Source organism: Calypte anna, chromosome 2, assembly GCF_003957555.1.
Source record: "Calypte anna isolate BGI_N300 chromosome 2, bCalAnn1_v1.p, whole genome shotgun sequence".
In the NCBI taxonomy this organism is placed as follows: domain Eukaryota; kingdom Metazoa; phylum Chordata; class Aves; order Apodiformes; family Trochilidae; genus Calypte; species Calypte anna.
The window spans coordinates 118,246,502-118,266,954 of record NC_044245.1 but is presented as its reverse complement, the minus strand read 5'-3'; the positions used below and the strand labels follow the sequence as shown (position 1 = coordinate 118,266,954).

At 37.5% G+C, this 20,453-nt stretch overlaps 1 protein-coding gene across 5 annotated transcripts in view; it reads left to right on the top strand.

Annotated features, from left to right (window-relative positions):
- The window catches only part of NCOA2 (nuclear receptor coactivator 2), a 187,872-nt gene that overhangs the window by 90,256 nt on the left and 77,163 nt on the right, over positions 1-20,453 (top strand). Inside the window, exon 1 of one of the 5 annotated variants that reach the window (XM_030444123.1) lies at positions 8,445-8,574. The exons of the other annotated variants lie outside the window; for them this stretch is intronic. The gene's annotated coding sequence lies outside the window, so the exon portion shown is untranslated. Of the gene's footprint in view, positions 1-8,444; positions 8,575-20,453 lie in introns of those variants that run through there. 5 annotated transcript variants of the gene reach the window in all.

The window sequence follows — 20,453 nt, the reverse complement described above, 5'->3', positions numbered from 1 at the left end:
ATAACATCAGCCAACACAGGCAGTGTCAAACGTGCTTGTCAAGAGAATCACTCCAGTTTGAGAGCAAAACTCCCTTTAATATTAATTAATAGCTTCAGTTCACTTAAATTGTATTGTATCCACTCCTGTGGGGCTGTTCTCTGGGAGAGCAAGTGGTTGGCCCTGAACCTTGGCTCTGCTGAGCTAAGTTAGAAGGAATTGCCAAAGCCTGAATACCTATCGGAGTGTCTGTATAGATGTTCCAAAACAACAGCATCCCAGGCCCACAGATCTCATCGTAGGCAACAGAGAAAATCAGCCTTCTAATGTCCCAGACCCTCCATGGCCTTATCAATCCAAACTGGCACCCCAGTGTCATCTGAAAATCAGTTGATAAAAATGCACGTCAGATCAAAACCACAAGATGATCTTGAAATGTTGCTCAGCAAGTAAGGCTGGCTGGCTTGTCCTTGGCCAGCAGTAGTGGCTGTATGTTTGGTGTTAAAGGTGGCCCGTGGGGGATATGGGATGATCCCCTGAGGTGGAGAGGGGGAGTTCAGAAGCACAGAGCATATCAGTTCTCTCCCAGTTGCTTTGGTTGCCTTTTGGCTTGTGGTTGAATTTCTGACTATTGAAAGTCATATATGACTTTACATCCAGATTATTTCACAGATCATCTCTGTCTTCTTCTGCCATACTGCTTTTAAAACTGCTAGGAAACCATTCTCTGTGAGGCCTTTTTGTCTTGATGTGATCTGAGTTTGGGAAAAGAAATTGCACAAGAGAAAAGGGAGTTAATTTCAGGGACTTGGCTGATCTTTTGTCAGGGTACCCTCTTCACTCAAGGTAAATGGCTTATACAGTGTTATTTCTTCTTCCATTATTAACTTGAATTGTAGAAAATGTGGGTTCTTAGGAACCTGAGACAGGCAATTTGTAAAAATCTAAATAACTCATAAGTCCCATATTAAGGGTGATTTGCCAAGAGTTTTAAGAAATAGTCCTGTGAACTGTGAGGTACTGCAGTTTCAAGATGAGAAAATCATGACAACCATTTGTTTGAAGGATAAAGATGGGAGTCTATTTGCCAAGAGCAAAGCAATGAAATTGCCATATATTCTTCCAAACTTGACTATTGTCCCCGTTTAGCTGGCCTTGTATCATCTTGTGCTTCAGTTACAGTACAGCCAACCACAGTCTTTTAGAAATTTAAACATGCCATCCATATTGTTGATATCTTTGCTAGATAAGAGTAAGGTAATACTTTCCAAAGTGTTTTTGTGCAAAATTCTGAATGTGTAAGTATGGTAGGGGCTACTAATTTTACATTGAGGAAAGATCTGTCAGACCTGCTGTCCGCAGTTGGAAGCAATTGTAATGTGTCTGCCATCTATTTTCAAAGAATGGGCCTTACTTTAACTTTTCACACTGATGTACAACATAACATCAATACGTGTGTGTGTAGTTCTTAGGAGGGGACAGGGTTTGCTCTGTGTTTTAAGTATTTCAGGTTAAAATGGTGAGCTGTATGCTGTTTCTGAGCCTTTCCCTTCAGTCATACGCATGCACCTTCTTTGCAGTTCATTTTAGGAAAAACCTAGAACAAACTGAAGTGGAAAAATAGATTTGTTTCTGAATTCGGTGTATTGAACTTTTCTCTTAAAAGTGAGCAATAGACCCGAGTCCTGACATGTTTCCTCTTTTATCTTTAGAAATAAATATTCAACCCTAACCGCACTGGGGGTTATTTGATATAGCGTAGCATTTCTGCTTAGAATTAGGTCAGTGTTAGAATGTTACGTTTCATTTCTACTGCAGATAATTACTCGCATACCTAAGGTTTTTTCCCTTTTTTTTTTTTTCTTTTCTTTTTCCCCTTTCTTTTTTTTTTAAGATGAATTGAGTATTGTCTTCTATGTTTTAGAGCTGCCATTTGTTATTCCTGGCACTATTAGCAAACTTTAGCTTTTGTCAGTGAACAAGTCCATTTTCTGCTGAACACATAACCATCATTGTTTTAAATATTCCTTAATACGCTACATTCAGTGATTATTGTTGTACCAGCACAGGTTTGATTTTTTTTTTTCTCTTTTACTGTCACTAAGTAAAATTTGAAGTTCTTAAATTTTCACAGTACTTCGGTTAAATTTCAATTTTGTCACATCAACCTCAGTATAAAAAGAAGTTGTCCTAAAGCTGATTTTTATTTCCTAACAGATATTTAATAATTTGATTTTAAATTAAATAAAATCCGTCCAGTGCTACTTTTGCTTTTTTTGACCTGGTAGGCTGCAGTCTCTGGCTCTTGGTTTTCCCATTAAATTGTATCATCTCTTACAGCCCTTGTAGGTTTTAGAAGTACTTGTGCTTGGGCTCAGATAAACAGGTTTGTTGTTTGGGGTTTTTTCTTTTCATTATTTTGTCTGCTACTGATAGAAATTATCACCAGAACACTTAAAAAGTCTTACTAGAAAACCTAACTTTCTTTACTTTCTCTTCCAGACCTTGTATCATCCATTGATACACTGGACGTTTAATAATACCAAAATATGGGGCATGACCCTGCTTTACTGCACACTAAATTCCCAACATCTAAGGCAGGAGGTTGTTCCTCCCTGTTTGCATTTGCACAGACTAAGTACTGTTTGTTTGACGTAAGATTTGGGTAGAGTGGATGATGCAGCATTAAATTAGCATATTATTCTCAAGTTTGTAAAGAGCAACCTGTGCCTGTGTTCCAGTTCCTCCCATGTCAGGCTGGTCGTGATGGGTAGTGGCGTGTACCTCTTCTTCAGGGAGGTCTCTTGGAGGGGTGTGAAAGCCTGGAATTTCAGAGGCTTCAAGATGCAGTCTTCTGCTACAAGTGTGCTTCCTCCTTGCTGCTCACAGGATCTGACTTTTCAAATGCACAGCAAGGTCTGCAAGCCACTGGCACTTACAAGGTGACTGCTGAACATAGATGAGACATGAGACTTTTATGACTTGACTTGGAAATGTTAACTCTGTCTTCAGAGAGAGCTCTAGGTGGAGAGACCCATGCATATTCATCACCAGGTATGGTAATTTGCTGTATCCTCAACGAAAGGTAGAGGTCCCACTTGAGTTAAACACAACAACTTTCTTTTTCAAGGAAAACCACAGGCAATGGATGGGATCTGGCTGAGTTCACACAGTGTTGCTGTTATGGCCAGATGGAGCCTTAGACTGTGCTGCCCTCTCTGGTTATCAGAGACCATGAAATTTAACTAAATTACTTCTTCCTTTATCCTCTACCTTGACTGAATTACATTATGTAAGTTAGAAATAAATTTGTTTCAAGCTGAGACTACATGGAAGAAAACCTACCTTCTCCTTGGATGAAATAGTATGATTTTGTTCCACTACTACTAATGAAAGTTTTCTAGTCTGACTTTTGTCTAATTTAGACTTTTGTCTAAATTTTGAATCCATTAATTTAAATCCGTGCTATTGAATCTAGGCAGCTGTTGGTCCCCATAGAAGTACTTGTGTTCTGGGATGAGGTGAATTTAAAAAACTGAGCTGATTTTTAAACCAAATTCAGTTGGAGTTACATTCTATGGATCTAAAAATAATTTCTTTAAAAAAAAATAAAATCCTGGACTCAACAGATGGTAGCACTAGATACCTAACATATCATATTAATAAAATATTTATTACTATGCTGTAGTATTTCCATTTGGGTTCTGGTTTTCTCTGCTTGCTCAACTTCCTGTGCTGAGTTCCTCTCATGTGCTGTCAGCGTGAGTGGAAGCAACCCACTGTCTTCAACTTGTCTGTTCTCTGTGGGTTGGGGCCCACATCCACCAGAGAGCATCTCCCTGAGTACAATCTGTAGGGAGCACCAGCAGCCACCATGGGGCAGAGACTCCAGAGCAGAGAATGTGGCTCTTTTTCAGTTTGCAGGAAGAGAAAGAGCTGAGCCAGGAACTGGCTGTTTCCAGAGCATGCTGGAAGAACAGCTTTTTCTTTTCTCCCATGCCTTCTTTTAAAGGTAAGGGAATGAAGTGGTAATTTTTTAAAATAAATTTTAAAAAAGAAATCCCAACCATTATGCAAAAAATTCATTAAACAGGAGTCATCAGACTTGGTTTGGGGTTTTTTGGGGTTTTGTTTGTTTATTGTTTTTTGGGTTTTTTTAAATAAGACACCCAATTATCAATGGACATGTCCATACAGAACTTAATTTCTATATATAGCACACACTATAGGGTTGAATTCTCCTGTTAGATATTGCAAAAGCTTGCACACAGGATACCCTGAGTGGGTGGCTGGGTGCACACTTAAGAAGCTGTGAGAGCCTTGGTAATATATGTGCAAGCAGCATGGATGTTTTCATACTACAAAGAGCCCTCAACAGTAGCATCTGAGAGACAAAGAGGAGGGAGAATCTTTTCATTGCCCTTTTGTGGAGAGAAGTTACAAGGTACTTAGCACTGCAGGCATATGTACTGCTGATCCAGAGACTGAGAAATGCCAAGTGCTCAAAATTCCAGTGGAAATACCTTGGATACAATTCTTAAGTCCCTCAAGGAGAAATGCAAAGGTTGGAAAACTAGATATATTTACAGCATCCTAGAAAAAGAAAAATCTACTTAGTTTTGAAGTAGTGTCAGTAGTGTCAGAATAAATTGATAATAGTTGATAATTGATAAATAGTTGATAATAATTGATAATCAATGTCATTGACATGTAAGTCGACAAGTTTCCAGTTCCAACTTAAAAATGCTAATGTTTGTGTTTGGATAGAGGAATTTTTCAAATTGACCTTTCAAATATTTGAAAGCTGCATGCTTGCTTCTGCATTTAATGAAATGTAACACATGGAAAAGCACTGCAATGGTTTTGTTCCTTACCTGAGCAGTAATATGCTTATTGTGCTTCTTGGAAGTCAGTCAGTCCCAGTAGTTTCTGCATGTCATCCTGTCTTGCTGGTGGAGGGCTTTGCCCCTCCAGTCTTTCTGACAAGCAGTACTTAGTATTGCCAAGTTACCTCTCCTGTAAGTCTGCAGCCTCTTGTCTTGAATAAGGCCTGGAGAGTCAGCTCCATAAAATTTCTTAACACATTCTGAAGTGCATTACTATTCTACAGTGTAAACAAGGGCTGCCACTGTAGTTGGCCATTATGGTACCAGTTTGGGTGTTCCAAACTTGAGAGGACTGAAGGGATTACAAAGATGAATTGGATACTCCTGCATATGGCATAGAGAGTGAAAGTAAGGACTGAGAAAAAAAATGGTTTGCGACTGAAAAGACAGAAAAGATGTTTTGGGATTGCTTAACCAGTCCTTGCCTCAGATGTGCCTATGTTAAAAGAAGGGCAAATAATACCAGATTGTGTCATCGTATATCCTCCTCTTTCTCCAATCCACTCTTCTTAAGAGAAAATAAAGGAAGAAAAAGAAAGTACAAACTCAAGAGAGCTGTAAAATGCATGCAGTGAAAGCAGGGTTTTTCTCCTGCTGATCAATTTCATTTATTTACTCATATTAAAACATAAACTCCAAATATTTTAATGGAGATACAGCTCCCTTTGTCTATTGCAAAACCACCTGTGGCTGGGCAAACAAAATGAGGTATTAATGAAATACATTTCGTACAGAAGAATTAAATGAACCTCAGTGTAAGACATTTGTCTTAGATTAATATAAAAATACCTGTACTGCTAAAGATCACCTGCTCATCCCCAAAATGTGTATGATTCCTGTGAAACTATTTAAAAGGAAGCAATAGCTATGTTGTTTCTATTGGAAGCATGTATTCTCTGACTGATAAAACCAGAGCCTTTTCTCCTTTGCAGTTGTATATTCAGACCAATGTATTCTACATAGGATTTTTTTAATAATTTCTTCTTTCCCTTTTTGTCTAAAATCACTCTGTACAGTGGTACGTTCCCTCTTCTCCATTTGCTTTATCTAAACTGTGTTTTTCATAAAACAAACTTTTTAGCAACTTCTTCCATTCCTTTCTATCTTCAATTCATATTTTACAACTACAACAACCCTTTTCTATTACCTCTTTTTATTTGTACACAGTTCCTTCCCTAACACTGTGATTATTGGGTTTGTGTTCAACATATTATCTTGATTTTGAATTTCTCATCTTATGATTCCTGTGAATACCAGCACTACAGTTCTAGCTGTGGTATCTGAGTCGTATGCTCCCATTTTTTATGTTTTTCTCAGATTTGTACTTCACTAGTGAAGTATTTTGTGTGTGTGTGTTCCTGTGAAAGCTCATTTTCCTTCTGGGTCTTGTCTATTAATATATTTTCTTGAATATCAGAGATGGTGTCTGTAGTCTTCACAATTTTCCCCCCATCTGTATAATTTTTCACCATTTTGCTTTATGCACCTTCCTTCAGCTAAGGAACTGATACACAAAATAGAAGTGACACTTTGTTTTAGTAAGTGAGTTAAAATCACAAAACAGTTATTGTTCTTTTGTTCTGAATAATGTTAAATATACTTTTATATAATATGGCACTTTGTACTCAGTCTAGTATATATGTTTATGTGTTTTTCTGCTGAATAGAGGATGTTACATAGTCTCTTTATGGAACCAGATTATATCCTCCTGGATTTAGGATCTTTTTCTTACAGAGTATTTCTAAAGCGTGGAAAAGGGAAGAGTAGAAAAAAGGATACATGCTTCTTCAGAAGGGGCCCCATTCCCATTCCATTTCCATCTCTTCTGATACAGAGGAGATACTCTGATCGTAGCCTTGGAGCAGGGACCCCACAGAGGGCAAGGCTGCTTTCCTGAGTAAAAAGCTGTCCCTAGAGTAAACAGAAAAGGTGACAGGGCACTATTGGAAGAGATGGTATGTATGGGATAGCCTCAGTTTCCTCACAACTTCCACCTTGTATTTCTATAATTACAGCCACAGTCTCTAACACTAAGTTTCTCAGTTTGTGGAGAAACCATAACTGTGTGATCAATGTTATCTGTAAAGAAGATAGTCTGGTGTGATAGGAACTGATGAAAGTAAAAGGAGAAAAGAAGATAAATATGTTTCCCAGTTCAGATTGGAAAAGAGTATGTACAAAGCTGCAAAAGTTGTTTTGTGGGTTTGAAAATTAAAGATGCTTCATCCACAGCTTTCTGAAACAGCATGCAAATCCTAACACTGAAATGTCAGATCAAAGGCTGCTCTGGTCCCTGCTCTCCTGCACTGCCCAGCACTGTCAGAAATAGACAGAACTGGGGGGAATAAATTTGGATGTCTTTATGCTGTATGCCAAGGTTAACAGGGGAAGGGTGTGCCAGCACAGAAAGGGTTTGTTCTGTTTCCAGTCTGTGAAATATTCTGGTGAAGGCAGCACAGAGCAGTGTGTTTGCCATGTGTACTTTGCCTCTCACAAGTAGGAAACCTTCTGAACCATGAGTTGCAAACCTGCCTGGGCCTTGGCAGTCAGGAGGGGTGGGAAGGCTAAAATTGAAGCTTCGGTAGGTTTCCCCACTGGGCAGTGTTGTTTAAAAAATGTTGAAGGTGTTTATCAGGGAGATGAGTTGAAGTGAGATAAAGGATGTTACTTTAAAAAAAAAAAAAAAAAAAAAAGAAAAAAATAGAAAAAAAGGGAAGCACTCACATTGGAGCTTATAGCACAAATAATGTTATTTGTGCTTTCGTATTTGCAGGAGAGTTTGGTGCTGGGAGGAGTTGAACCATAGGATGAGGATGGTGCTAAGAGTATTGCAGCAGTATTAAAATTACAGGCAAAAAATTTAAAGGACTCTAGGGAAAAAAGAATAATTCTTGCATGCCAGATCGTCAGTATTGAGCATGCATAATATTCAGTTTAGTCTCATATGACATATTTATGACCAGTGTGTGTGCCCCAACGAAGGCACTGCCTGAAAACGTATTCATTAATTGGTGTAAGAAGTAGAAGGGGGTGCCTGCATTTCTCTTCTTCACCCCCAGCACAATTTGCTTTTTGGTAGAGAAAGATGCAAAACGATTTCAAGTGTGCCGGGTTTGGGTTCCTCTTGGAGTTGTTCCCTTAAAATCAGCAGCAGAAAGGAGGGAGGGGAGTTACTCTGTCTATTATCATCAAGCTCTGCTAATGTAGCCCGGGCGCCACGTGACTGCAGAAAAGGCTATTATCTCAATGAAAAGGAAACTGCTTTTTAGAGCAGCAACTGAACAGAAGCAGGAGGAATTTTCGAGTACTCCACCATGCTGGATTGTCAAAGGGGGATCTCTCTGATCAGCAGTTAGGGAAGGATTAGCTTGGCCAGTTTGTCAGCTGTCATTAGAAGCAGATGACAGAGATGATAAGCTGCTGTGTGCGCACGTCCTCACTCAGCATGTGCTTTGGTTTACATCAAGACGTAATACTGGTCTGGAATAATGGAGAGCTGGTATTTTTAAGGCTCTAAATTTACTGGTAATTGTCTCCTCTTTTTTTGGTTTTTTATTATTTATTTTATTTTAGCTTTTTTCTTTTTTGCCTCCTGTTTTTAATTAAAAAAGCCGATGTGATGGATGGGGAATTTATCTACATCTTGGTCTGAAGACGCAGGAAAACTAGTGTGATCTGCCTTCAACTGCAAAGGCTGCAAGACAGCAAGGTGTGTTTCTGAAGTGCTGTGACTTCATTGTTAGTGCTCTCTTTTTTGCATGTATGTGTGCTCCCCTTTGCATCCTAGGTTTTTGGATGGTTTTGGGAGGGGGGGGGGAGGAAGAAAGGTGAGGGGGGCTGCTGATTTGGCAGGGTGGGAGAGGGAAGAGCTAATTTCTTTTTTAAAAAGACAGTTCTAATGCCAATGTTTCTAAATAACAAATACATAGAAATAATGTAAATTTGATTCTCCAGTTTCTGTAATTTTCCCCCTTTTTAATGGCTACAGGTGTACTTCTTGTTGCCTCTGACAGTTTTATGGGTTTATGAGGCTAAATATATCTTATTCAGTGCACAGGAAATATTTTTGTAAGCAAGTTTTCTGGCATTCAGAATCATACACAAACCTATCTATATTTTCCCACTGTCAAAAGGAGGTGGAGCCCAAGAATGTTTTTTTCATTGCAGTAATTACTATTCTGTATTCAGTAGTTTCTGTGCACATAAAAAAGTACTGAGTAAGTCAGACTGAGATATTTCTGCTATAAAGCTTTCTCTTTCTGACCAAGAGCTTAAGTAGACAAAACACACTGAAACATTGTAGTTGTTATATAACTTTCTTTATTCTCTAATCCTAATAGTTTTCTTTACAAGTATGCGATTCTGTGAACATAATGACATTCAGTTAATCTTCAGACCTTGTATTTATCTCATGGGTATGCATGCTGATGTCATTAAATATTTTGGCAGCATTTATCTTTCTTATAACCTTGGGAGGGCAAGATTTAATATTGTGGATTGTGTTAAATAATAATATCCCCTGAAAAACAGTATAGATAGTTACTTGTAGTAAGTGGAGAATGTATGGTGTCGCCTCTGCTTGGGAAGCTATTTGCTGGCTTGTTGGCTTTATTTTCCTGTTGTATACAGCATTAATCCCAGCATTGCTGTTTGCCTCACAGCAATAACACTAATCCCGACCACCAAAAAAAAAAAAAAAAAAAAAAAAAAAAAAAAAAAAAAAAAAATTAAAGAAAGAAGCCAAAATGAAGTGTTGATTGTAACTTCTCTAGAATTTTGCATCCAAAGTTGAGGGCAGGATTGAGAAGACAGATAACTGATCATTGCTGCAGTGCACTGGCAGTTTGCTGAAAGCGTGTTTTCCCGGATTCGTGTTGAAATCCTAGTGGTGACTGTCATGCTTAGAATATGTTTAATAATTAACTAAAAGCATACAGGAAATGCCTTAGTTTATTTTATTAAGGGCTTTGAAAAACTCGTGCTACTTTGAGATAGGAGAGGGGGAGGGAAGGAAAATATTATTGTTTTTCAAATTAATATAGTATGTGTTTGAAGAGACTTTATTTCATACTGTGAGGGCAGAGCCAGAAAAGTAAACAAGTTTGTGCTATTTATTTGCTTGTTCTCTTTTGTCTTGGTTTGGTTATTTTAATTGCAGTATACCTACATTTTGATAGAGAGCCCTGAGGCAAGGCGGTGCCACTGAGTAGAGGTTTCAGAGCCCGCCACGTTCACACAGCACCAAATGTTGAAGCCACAAGAACAATGAGACTTCCTCTCTGCTTCTTGTGTTTTCTTCCTTCATTACGGAAGATCTAACAAGATAGTGGGGGCAGAGTAGTGCTTACTGAAATGTTGGCGTCCCTGTTTTGTAGGAAAACAGATTTTTACTGCTTGTATAGTCTTTCTGATTTGGCTGACGCCTTTTAGAACATACTAAGGGGGAAAAATTGAGTAAAATCAACCTTTTTTGTAGAATGTGTTCTTCAGGTGGCTCTGTGTCCTCACAAAACTCAAGCTGGGGTGTTTTCTTTCACAACCAGTTTCTTATAGAAGTGTGGTATGTAGCATACATTAAACTTCAAGCACTATGTTGAACCAAAGTAATTTTGTTTGGGGAGTTTGCCTACTCTTCAAAATTCTGTATCCTGTCAACAGGGTTACACTGGTAATATTCAAAAGGTGTTGCTCCCTTTTTTTTCCTTTTTTAAAAAATTTTTTCTTCTCTGTAAATTTCTTGTGCAAACAAAGAGTGAAGACTTGATTGCAATTGCAAAATATACTGTGTTGTAAGAAAAAAGCCCTTCTTGGAAAGTCTGACCTAGAGGAGTACTTTGAAATATTTTACTTCATTTAGCATGATATTTAATTACAAATGCCATGAGGAAGTCAACTGGCTGGATAGATTTTTGCAGTGCTGCTTTATTTATTTACTTACACTAGTAAGGGGAGGGGGGGGGGGAAGGAATGAGAAAAGGTGGGAAAACAACCTTGATTCTAAGAATCTACTTCATTAACAAAAGGAATAAATTTGTTAGTGCACTACCATAGAATGGCCCTGTAGTTGTAATAAGGAAGCTGAGAAAAAGGCTGAGAACTGGGTCCACAAGCCAATCTATCAGAGCTGAATGAAGGAGAAAACTGTCTGTAAGCTGCTAATCATTGTACCTGCAAGGAAATCCTGTGGAGACATCTTACTGCCAGCATTCTTTGTTAGCTTTTCTTACTGACTTATGTTCAGCTGTGGCAGACCTAGAAGAATGCCCTGAATTGGACTAAAAATTATTATTAGCAAGTAAATCTTTAATCTTTAAAGATGGGGGGTAAGATTTGAAAGGCTGTGTCTTTCAGAAATGGGCTGCACTTGGCAGCTGGGAGTCTGTGGTTGATCTTGCAGGTGGTTTCCCTCATAACTGGAGTTGTACAGTGATGGATTGGGAAAGACTGGGTGGGATGAGAGGATAGAGGATGTAACTAAGACAGCAAGAACTTGGCCAGGGTCTTATGTGAAGAAATTAACAAAAAGTTTATGATAAATTAACTTAATTTGCAGTGTGTGTTCTACCTGAATCTCCTCTTTGCTCTTCCCATTTCATTTTCTCCTTGGCACACTGTCCCTAAAAAACTTTATCAGGATATGGTTGTGCTCTGATTTTCCATTCCTGATAGTATAGACTGATGTGACTAAGTAACCATCTAACACAAGATTCTTTCGAAAAAACTGCTGGAACTGCATGGTAATAAAATTATTTTTGTGAACTGAAGTTTTTGCTGGTGTTCAGTCCAACTAGTTTTAAATATATGTCATTTTTCACTTTGGAGCAATGTATTGTAGGCTGAAGGTCAGCTCCTTCTGTGAATGTAGTGGGTGTTTCTTCCCATCTTTTCTAATTGTATTTCATTATATTCCAAAATTTAAAATACTTGGAATATATGCTAATTCTTTCTTATAACATGTGATTCTTGCTTACCATAAATGGTTTCATTAGTTAACACAAATTAATTCCAGTTTATTTTCACAAAGAAAATAAAATGGCTGATAATGAACATTGAAATGAAGCTTTAATAGTAGAGTAACCTTGTAGAGTAGCCTTGGTTTGCTTGGGCTGCAAGATACAAGCACAGTTGTGTCAGGCCCACGGAGTGGTTTATGATCTACAAAACAGAGAAATAACAGTTTGACATCTTCCTCTACTAGACCAGGAAGAAAATCCAAGCTTCTGTGAAATCAGTGACAAAATTCTGATTTATTCAGCTGAGTCCAATATCCCTAGAGCTCTTCAGTTCTTTCCAGAATGTAATTTCTGCTGCTAATGGAGCTGTGGCAATGTTTATATAGTGTTTTCTTTAAGTGTTGTGGAGGCCAGAGGAATTTATGGAATATGAGAAGGAATTTGGGTACAACTGAAGATTAGTTTGGAGGGGTGAGGAGCAAGGACAACAGCACCACAGCCAGGACTGAACAGGTTGTCAGAAACAGAGAGAGGATGTGTCAGGGCAAGAATCATCTCTACTTTTTCCTGAGGCACCAGCTCCTAGCTTCTAAGACAGACTGGTCACTGTCTCATACAGCTATTCCTATGTATGTTTTATTTGATCATAGTCTGTATTTATATGTTTGTGTGTCTGTGGGTAACAAGCATGTGTCCACAAGGTTTTATTTCTTGGCAATTGACTAACTAAAGCAACTGGATTTGCATGACTTGTGTTTTCCTTTTAAATGTTTAAAAGTCACAGTTAAACTCCCATCTTTTGTTATTGCTGGTTGCTGTGTTTTACCTAAGCAAACAAGAGTGTGAATGCAAACTGACTCAGACATGACATTTGAAGGCTTAGTAATTGTTACTCTTGTTCACAGATTAGTAAAACTGTATTTGTTTAGGGTGTACAGACTGTGGACATTTAACTTTTATCAAGTTAATAGTATCTCATAACTGTTTGCAAGATGCTTCTGTGTGGCTGTGATGTAATCTATTCTACTAGTCTTCATTTTTGTGCTTAGTAACAAAGCCTGTAGGTAGTACTGTCAATGCCTTTGACAAGAGCTTAACACATATAATAGATCTGTATTAAGATACAAAACTAATTCTGCATCTTGGGGGATGATGCAAGTATGATCATTAATGCATATTTCTGTATTCTCTCAAAAAGCATGTAATAGTAGTTCTCTAAAGTTTAGTAAGAAAAGAATAATATAAATCTTTTCTCTTGTGGAGCTGAGCCCTAGCATTCATATAACTTAATATAGGTATGTTTGATTTTGGTCTGTTGTTAACTTGAAACCTTCTGGAATAAAAAAGGCTGAGTTCTTGATTCTTAAATTGAAATATCAGAAATCTGTGAGTATATAGGTGTATCTGGTGGGTATGTGTGGAATAGTACACTCATTCACCATGATAACTGTGTCAAAACTGTGTACAAATGCTTTAGGTAATGTTTAGATACACTTCCCAGTTTTAATTCGGTGCATGGTGTTTAGCGTTTGAAAGAATGGCCTGAAGTTTACACGTACTTCCTAATGATAAGTGATGGGATAGAAGAGAAAAACAAACCTTCTTAGTGCTGTAGCTAAGTAAAAATCAGAACCATGAGTTTTAGGCACCAGAGAACACATACAGGAGGTGGGCTTTCTGAGCTGCAGGGAAAATTTCAGTAAGATCATGTGTTTTCAGTCACAGCATCCACTGCAGTACTGAAGGAACATGATTTTGATGACAAGTTAGAACTCTGAAAGGTATGCAACAAAGAGATGCAACAAAGCATCTCTTGCTGAGGCTTCAGTGCAGTCTTGGGTTGCACATCCCATGGCACCTAAGGGGCAGCTCTTGAGTAAGATCACCACGTAGAGATGCTAAGTTTATCCTAGTGACCAGCACCTCTCTAGCTGTGTGTAGTCAATGAAACTGAGGTTGACAAGTGATGGAACTCAAATTCGTATGTGACAGGTTCAGTAACTCAATGTATAGCTGTATACAGCTGATGTGGAAATGCCATGCTTTTCTTTCTGACTCACCCTCTTCTTTTTACTTTGACCCTTAAAGAACCAAGTTTCCTGAGCTTTGCATTAATGGAATATCTTTTATCTAAAGTAAACAGACTAATAGGCAGGTATTTGACAGGCAGTTAACTGAACTTAGATCCTAATGTATGGCATGCCTGTGCCACTGAGATGTATAAATTCCTTTGCCTCTTGTGATCAATGTGATTTTTCTCACTGTTAAGATAAGCGTCTTGACAATCACACTGAGCTGTATAAATTTGCTGGCTTTGTTAGTAATGGCTACATTTGTATCATGTTTATGAGATTAGAAAATGTTCCTGGATTTGAGTTTTTCCATCATGCCTGACACTTGCTAGAGCAGTTGTTTCAGTCTTCCCCTCTGGTCTCGTTTTTCCCTTACTCTTTGGTGGTTTCACAGGGAGAAAGTTGGCGTGGGAATTTAAGTGAACAAATAACACTTTTAAAACTGATATTGGCAGAGAAGATAAAGTAGAAGTTAAGATATGCTTAACTCACAGTTCCAGAAGTACCATTAAATGGAAGTGAAAACTATTTAAATACCATGTTTCTATAATATTTTTCCATGTTGTTAGATTTGCTTCAATTGTAAGCTATGCTATTTGCAAAATTTTACTTTAAATCACAGTATATTTAAAATACTGTGCTTTTAAATAAGAAACTATCTAGATTAAATATTAAGGTACTAAATGTGAGAATTTGTACTCTTCTGAGTGAAAAAGCTTGCAGATGTAATATTTTTTGCAGGCATAGTTTTATATACATCAAATGCAACCTAGAAGGTTAAATGGGTTTAGCATGAGACTTCTGTTTTCTTTTATTTCTTTTTACTTTTTTTTTTTTTAAACTTGACTACCCGCTACAAACAAAGGGATGCAAGAGTGAGTGGCATATTTACAAATCATGTTCTGGCATTGTATTTTGTTTTTTATTCTGGTGTTTAAGAGGAGCTTTAGTGGTATTAAACCACATTTCTTTTGTCATTGAGTATTAAGAGTGAGAAACAATTCTTTATTACAAGAGAGAGGTAGAATCTCAAACCTGAAATTACTATCCAGAGGCTTGAACAGTTTTGCTGTAATACCACCTGTGTCCTTTTTGATAACGTTTTGGTGAAAAGAGACCTTTTTCCTTTTACAAGTGGAAATGGAGCAAACCTCTTGTACGTTATATAAAAAAATGGTACTTTGTTCCTCTGATTTTTTTTTCTGTTGTCTTATTAAAGTCTAGTCTTGCTATTCCTGGGCCTATTAGAGGTGGCTGACATAGTCTAATCCATAAGCAGCTGAGTGAGTGGCTCTGTTAAGAGCCTTAGCCTGTGGGAATAGAGAAGGTAGGAGCCATCTTACAGTGCTGGGGTTTTGCTGAGTCTCAAGAAGAACTGGAGTTTCCTAAATCTGTGGTGCTGAGTATCTGAGAAAAAAACTCTTTCACTTTGAAGAGCTGTGTGGATTTTAAAGAAAGTCCTGTTAAATGCCAGCCTGTAACACTGCACATTAATATTATTTGATTGTTACAGCATGTGTTAAAGAGCTGCTGCCACCCATTTGCAACCTAATGTGTTTATTAGACGGTCTTCCCAGTGGCATCTTGAAGTGTCTTTTAGTTAAAAAATTCATGAGCATTATTGGCTTTCAGGCTGCAAATGGAATATGTCTTCTTACTGTCTAATACACCACTCTAAAGCTATTACACAGGAGTAAGGGAAAAGATATTGGTGAGGAAAGAGCCTTTGGCTTAAACATTTGTTTATAGTCTGTTAAAGCTTTTTGTAGAGTGAGCACAGCTGTGAATAGTAGATGTTGGAGCCAGTTTTCTGTTCTGGGCTTAATGGCATTTGCTAGTAAATTATATTCGTGTTATAGTTTGTGGACTTCAAGAGTAAAGTAAAATTTAGTAAATATTACCATAAATCTTGTTTTAATGTTACCTGGGCTAGGCTCTCGATCAAATGAAACTGATCTTCTAAGTAACAAGTGTTATTTTCAGATAGAAAAGACTGCAAGTGCACATCAGATTTTAGTACAAATCCTTTAAGGATGAGTATAGTTTTTAAGCTTGCTGCTGACACCTTTCTCATAGAAGCTGTTTTCTGTTTTGACTTTATAAGGGGGCATTGCTGTAGGGTGACAAAGATTTTAGGCAGTTTCATTGATAGTGAAAGTGGTAATGCTGTTTCAGAAAAAAACCCATGCCCTTGAATAAATTAATTAGTATTTTTAATATGAAGTTATTGTTACCAACAGAGGTATTGAACTTCTTATTTTGGCAGACTGGCATTATTTTATTTGGTGTGTATCTGAATTCCAGGTGTTTGGTGATAAAGGACAGGTTATAGTAGTTGGTTGTAGAACATGTGGGGTGTATCTATATGTGGGGTGCAGGAGAATGGTTGCATATATCTTTATTTTTCCTTTCTCTCAAACCCTTCAGTGGTGGATCTCTCACTTTAATTTCATTACCAGACAATGCAATGACTCTTTTTCCTTCCCTTCTTATTTCTCTTGATTTTCAACTCTGATTTTTGGGGGTTTGTTTGGGGTTTTTTGTGGCTTTGTTTTTCGTATTTGCAGACCCTGACCGTGTCTCTCTGGATTTGTTGAAAGTCCCATGCATGACAAAGTTTGCACATCAGGAAACTGAGCTTTTCCAAGTAGAGGGAAGTGCACCGAGCTCAGTTACTTGATTGGGATTCTGCTGGGTGCTGCAGTGAAAAGTGATGGGAGTCAGAGCACCCCTTCCTCCAGAACTGCTTACTGAATAGGCCTTAGATTCCAGTGGCTCTGTGCTGTACATTATTCTATTGCATCTTATTCTACCTCTGACAGTGATTTCACTTTGAGGCATGGGAAATTGGCTAGCAAGGATTGCCTTCTTCAGAAGGGTTGAAGGTTGCAGTATTAATTCAGATTCAGAAATGGAGCTCATAAAAAAAGAGCTCGTAAGCAGGAAAAACTGTGAAAAATCAGAAGTTGCATGTGACTTCCCAGCTTTCCTCTGGCTTCTACCAGAATTGATGCTATAAAGGGGTGCATCAGTAATTTTGAAACTGAGACTGAAAGCTTCTAATCATGAGAGATTCACATGAAAAACTATGAATAATAATGGACATGAGTTTATCACTGGAATGAGTTGATAATGAGGAGTATGAGCTGTTTATATTTTTTAACTGGATTGTTAGAGGAAAAAAATTGCCAAATTTTTCACCTACTTTTGGTCAGTAAACAGTATTTTTGCTTTTTGTTATTATATAAAACAGAGACTTTAATATATCACTTCAATATTTGTCAGTTGTATCTATAGTAGCTGCATGTTCTGATGTGCAGAAAGTATAGTGCTGCTACCTGATTGTCCACTATATGGAACTTTACCTTTTGTTTGCTACTTTTCAGATTGAAATAGCAGCTTTGAAGGTGTAATCCTCATTTATTCTTTAACTGCGTTTGTTAGGCTTATAATAAATCTGACAGTTTAACAGGCCTTGTTTGGAAGATGGCCTGCCCTGATAAGAGATAAAATGCACGTTATCTTCTTCTACATTGACTCTGGATGATTAACTGGGTTCACTGATGCTCAGGATCAGTGCTGGAAGGTTTATTCTTGAGTGCCATGTTCCTTCGCGGCATTTGAGAGGTGGGAAGATAATACAAATTCATGCAGTTGATTTATGCTAGGGTTTTTTTCTGTCTCCTCTTTCACAGGGCCTGTGTTGTTTTTTTCTCCCATGTGCTTTATTTTTGGGTTTACGTAACTATTTTTTTTTTCCTTTGAAAGATTAATGTCTTCTAAAATATGTTTACTATTGCTTTGTATTTAGGTTAAGTCTCTCTGTGTACTCTAACTTAGATCAGTTGCTGGTGGAGGATGTAAAGGAGGATGTACTGTCATGACAAGAGCAGAAACTATTGTATTGTTACTGATAAGAAAAAATTAATTGAAACATCTTTCAGACTGTGTTGTTTCAGTCTCCCAGCATCTGATAGAAATTGGTCAGGTGTCAACTATTCAAATTACTAATGTATACTGTCCAAGAATTTATTAAGTTAATTTTTCAGAGTTTGTAATTTGCATGTAACAATTGGAAAAATTAGACTGAGATTCTGTCTGCACTTACTCTGGATGCTTAGACCTCTGGTAGCAAAATAGAACAGAAAAATACAACTCTAATCTTAAATGTATATTAAAAAAAAAAAAAGTATTTACATACCTGGGATGTCCTGTTGGTACAGGTCATCTGTTGAAGCCTAAAATTAGTTCTTCAGGTATTTTTAGTAACAGCAATTCCGCTTCTCTAATTAGCTCCTTCCTTGTATGAAAATACTGCAGTGAGTGTATTTATCTTTCCATTGCTCCCCGTTGATGCCCAGTGGAATTGAAGCTTGAGGGTCATCTGAGTCAGCATTAGAAGTTCAGCACTTGGTTATTGTTGTGGGTTTTCTGTAGACAAATGGAAAAAAACTTAATATATATTGAGAAGAAAAATCTGCTATCACCACTGAAGGCAAAATTCTAATCCCACAGTGTGATACTAAATTTGTGTTTTGGAGTGCAGCACAACTCCCAGACAACTTACACAATAAAAAAGGGAGTGTCTGCTCTTGCATGACAGTTTATTCTGCAAGGCATAAATTAAAATTCAACTTGGCAAGACATTTTCTTGAAATATCATGATGGTATTATTTTCATTAACAAACATATGTCTCTGTCTCTCCTCAATGCAGTGATTATTGCTGATTTTGTATTTACTAATTCCCAATTTGGTTAATCCTTTTCCTTTTCTATTCCATGCTAAATAAGCCTTATCCACTTTTTCTTGATTTTTGTCTCAGAAAACATATGGTAGAACTGATACTGCATTTCAGTTTCTTCTAAATGAACTGAACTGTTCAATTTCTTAATCTTTTTTCCTGGAAATTACTGCAGAGATGTATAAAAAGATCAGACGAGTGGGATGAATGCTGCTCTCTAATCTAAGGTAGTTCCCTATAGGCAAGGTTTATTGGAGTAAAACTTTGAGTCTCTGTCTTGTCATTCTTCTCACCATATCTTTAGTAACGACTTGTCATGTTTCCTGGAAAAATTCGGGTTTGGAATTTTTACTTATTTGGTTGGAGAAGCTATCCATGTTGTTCAGGAGCCTAAGAATATCCTAAATTACCTTGTTTAAAATTACAAATTTAACTAATGTAAAGAATTTTTACCAATAAATTTTGAAATGGATGAATTTGTGTCTGGAGGGAGTTAAGGCTGAACTGCTCCTGAGCCACAGATGTTTGTCTAAAATTCATCTACAAATTCAGTTTAAATCTCTGAGTGTTCTCCTTTTTCACTTGAGAGTTTCCTGGGTGCCAGCTCTTTGGTACTACCTGTTCCCAGAAGTACTTTCTGCTTAAAAATGTGGGTTTATCTCCTTGCTTATGCACCATGAAATTTATAGAGGTACCTAGACCGAAGATCTTAATCTAGTAGCATGCATAGATCTTGAACGTGAATTAGATAAGGAAAAAAAAATATTGAATAGCTTCTTTTTTCTAAAAAGGCATAAGGAGACTGGTCAAGAGTCCACTGGGCTTGTTAGGGTAATTGCTGTGAAGTGGGAGATACAAGAGATACCTCAATCCTTTGTGTTTTAAGGCAGTGTTTGAACTACATCCCTTTGAGTTTAGATGCTATGGGCTACACACCTGTAGCTTGCAAGATGTAATTAACCGTTCCCTTTTTGCTTTATAAATGTCCAGTTTTGGTGAGCTTACCACCTAGCTGGCCATCCTGCATGATGAAAAATGCAGATTTGAAACCCCTCTGCAAAGAGGGAGCTGAATCTCCATTGCCCCCTCTCTGGCTGTTCTAGTTGGTAAGTAGTATTATGCAAGAGCAGGGAAGCAGATTATCTATCCATAGCTTCTAAAGGTGATTCGTTCTCATTACTCCTAACTTGGGAGAGGATTTTCGTTTCAGAATCCCAAGAGAATAGCAGAACTTTGCCTATCCCTGTCAGCCTCTAAATCCCTAGGGATAGGTGGTTTTGGAGGCATGTAATTTGTTTTTAGTACTGTGTCCTGGATACTGCTGAATTACTCTTTTTTTTTTTTTTTTGAGTTTCCAAGGCACCTAACTCTGAGTTTTGGATTCAGGCACCTACAGCACAAGAGCTACAGAGCCTATAGAGCTCTTTGAGGAATAGAAGCATAATGTTTAATGAAGACATAGGGAGAACAGAAGGCAAACACAGTAGTAGGTGGTAGATTTCCAGAAAAAAGATGAGTAAAAAGAAATGTGTAACTCATTCTAAGAACAAACTGATAATGCTGCTGAGAAAAAGACATAATGGTCTATAAGTGCAAATGAATTAAAAGAATGCTCATAATAAGTAAATTGTTTGTTTAGACCCAGCTAGAGTTTAATATGGGGAAAAGGTACTAGTTTCATAATGATGGTACTGCTTTTGTCCCCTTAAATGCAGATAGATGAAGTTGAGATATTCCTGGTAGGAATTTAGTTCTAGGGTGTGTGAAGGCTGGACCTAATGGAATTCCTACAGAAAAGCATGAATGCAAGAGGAATTCAGC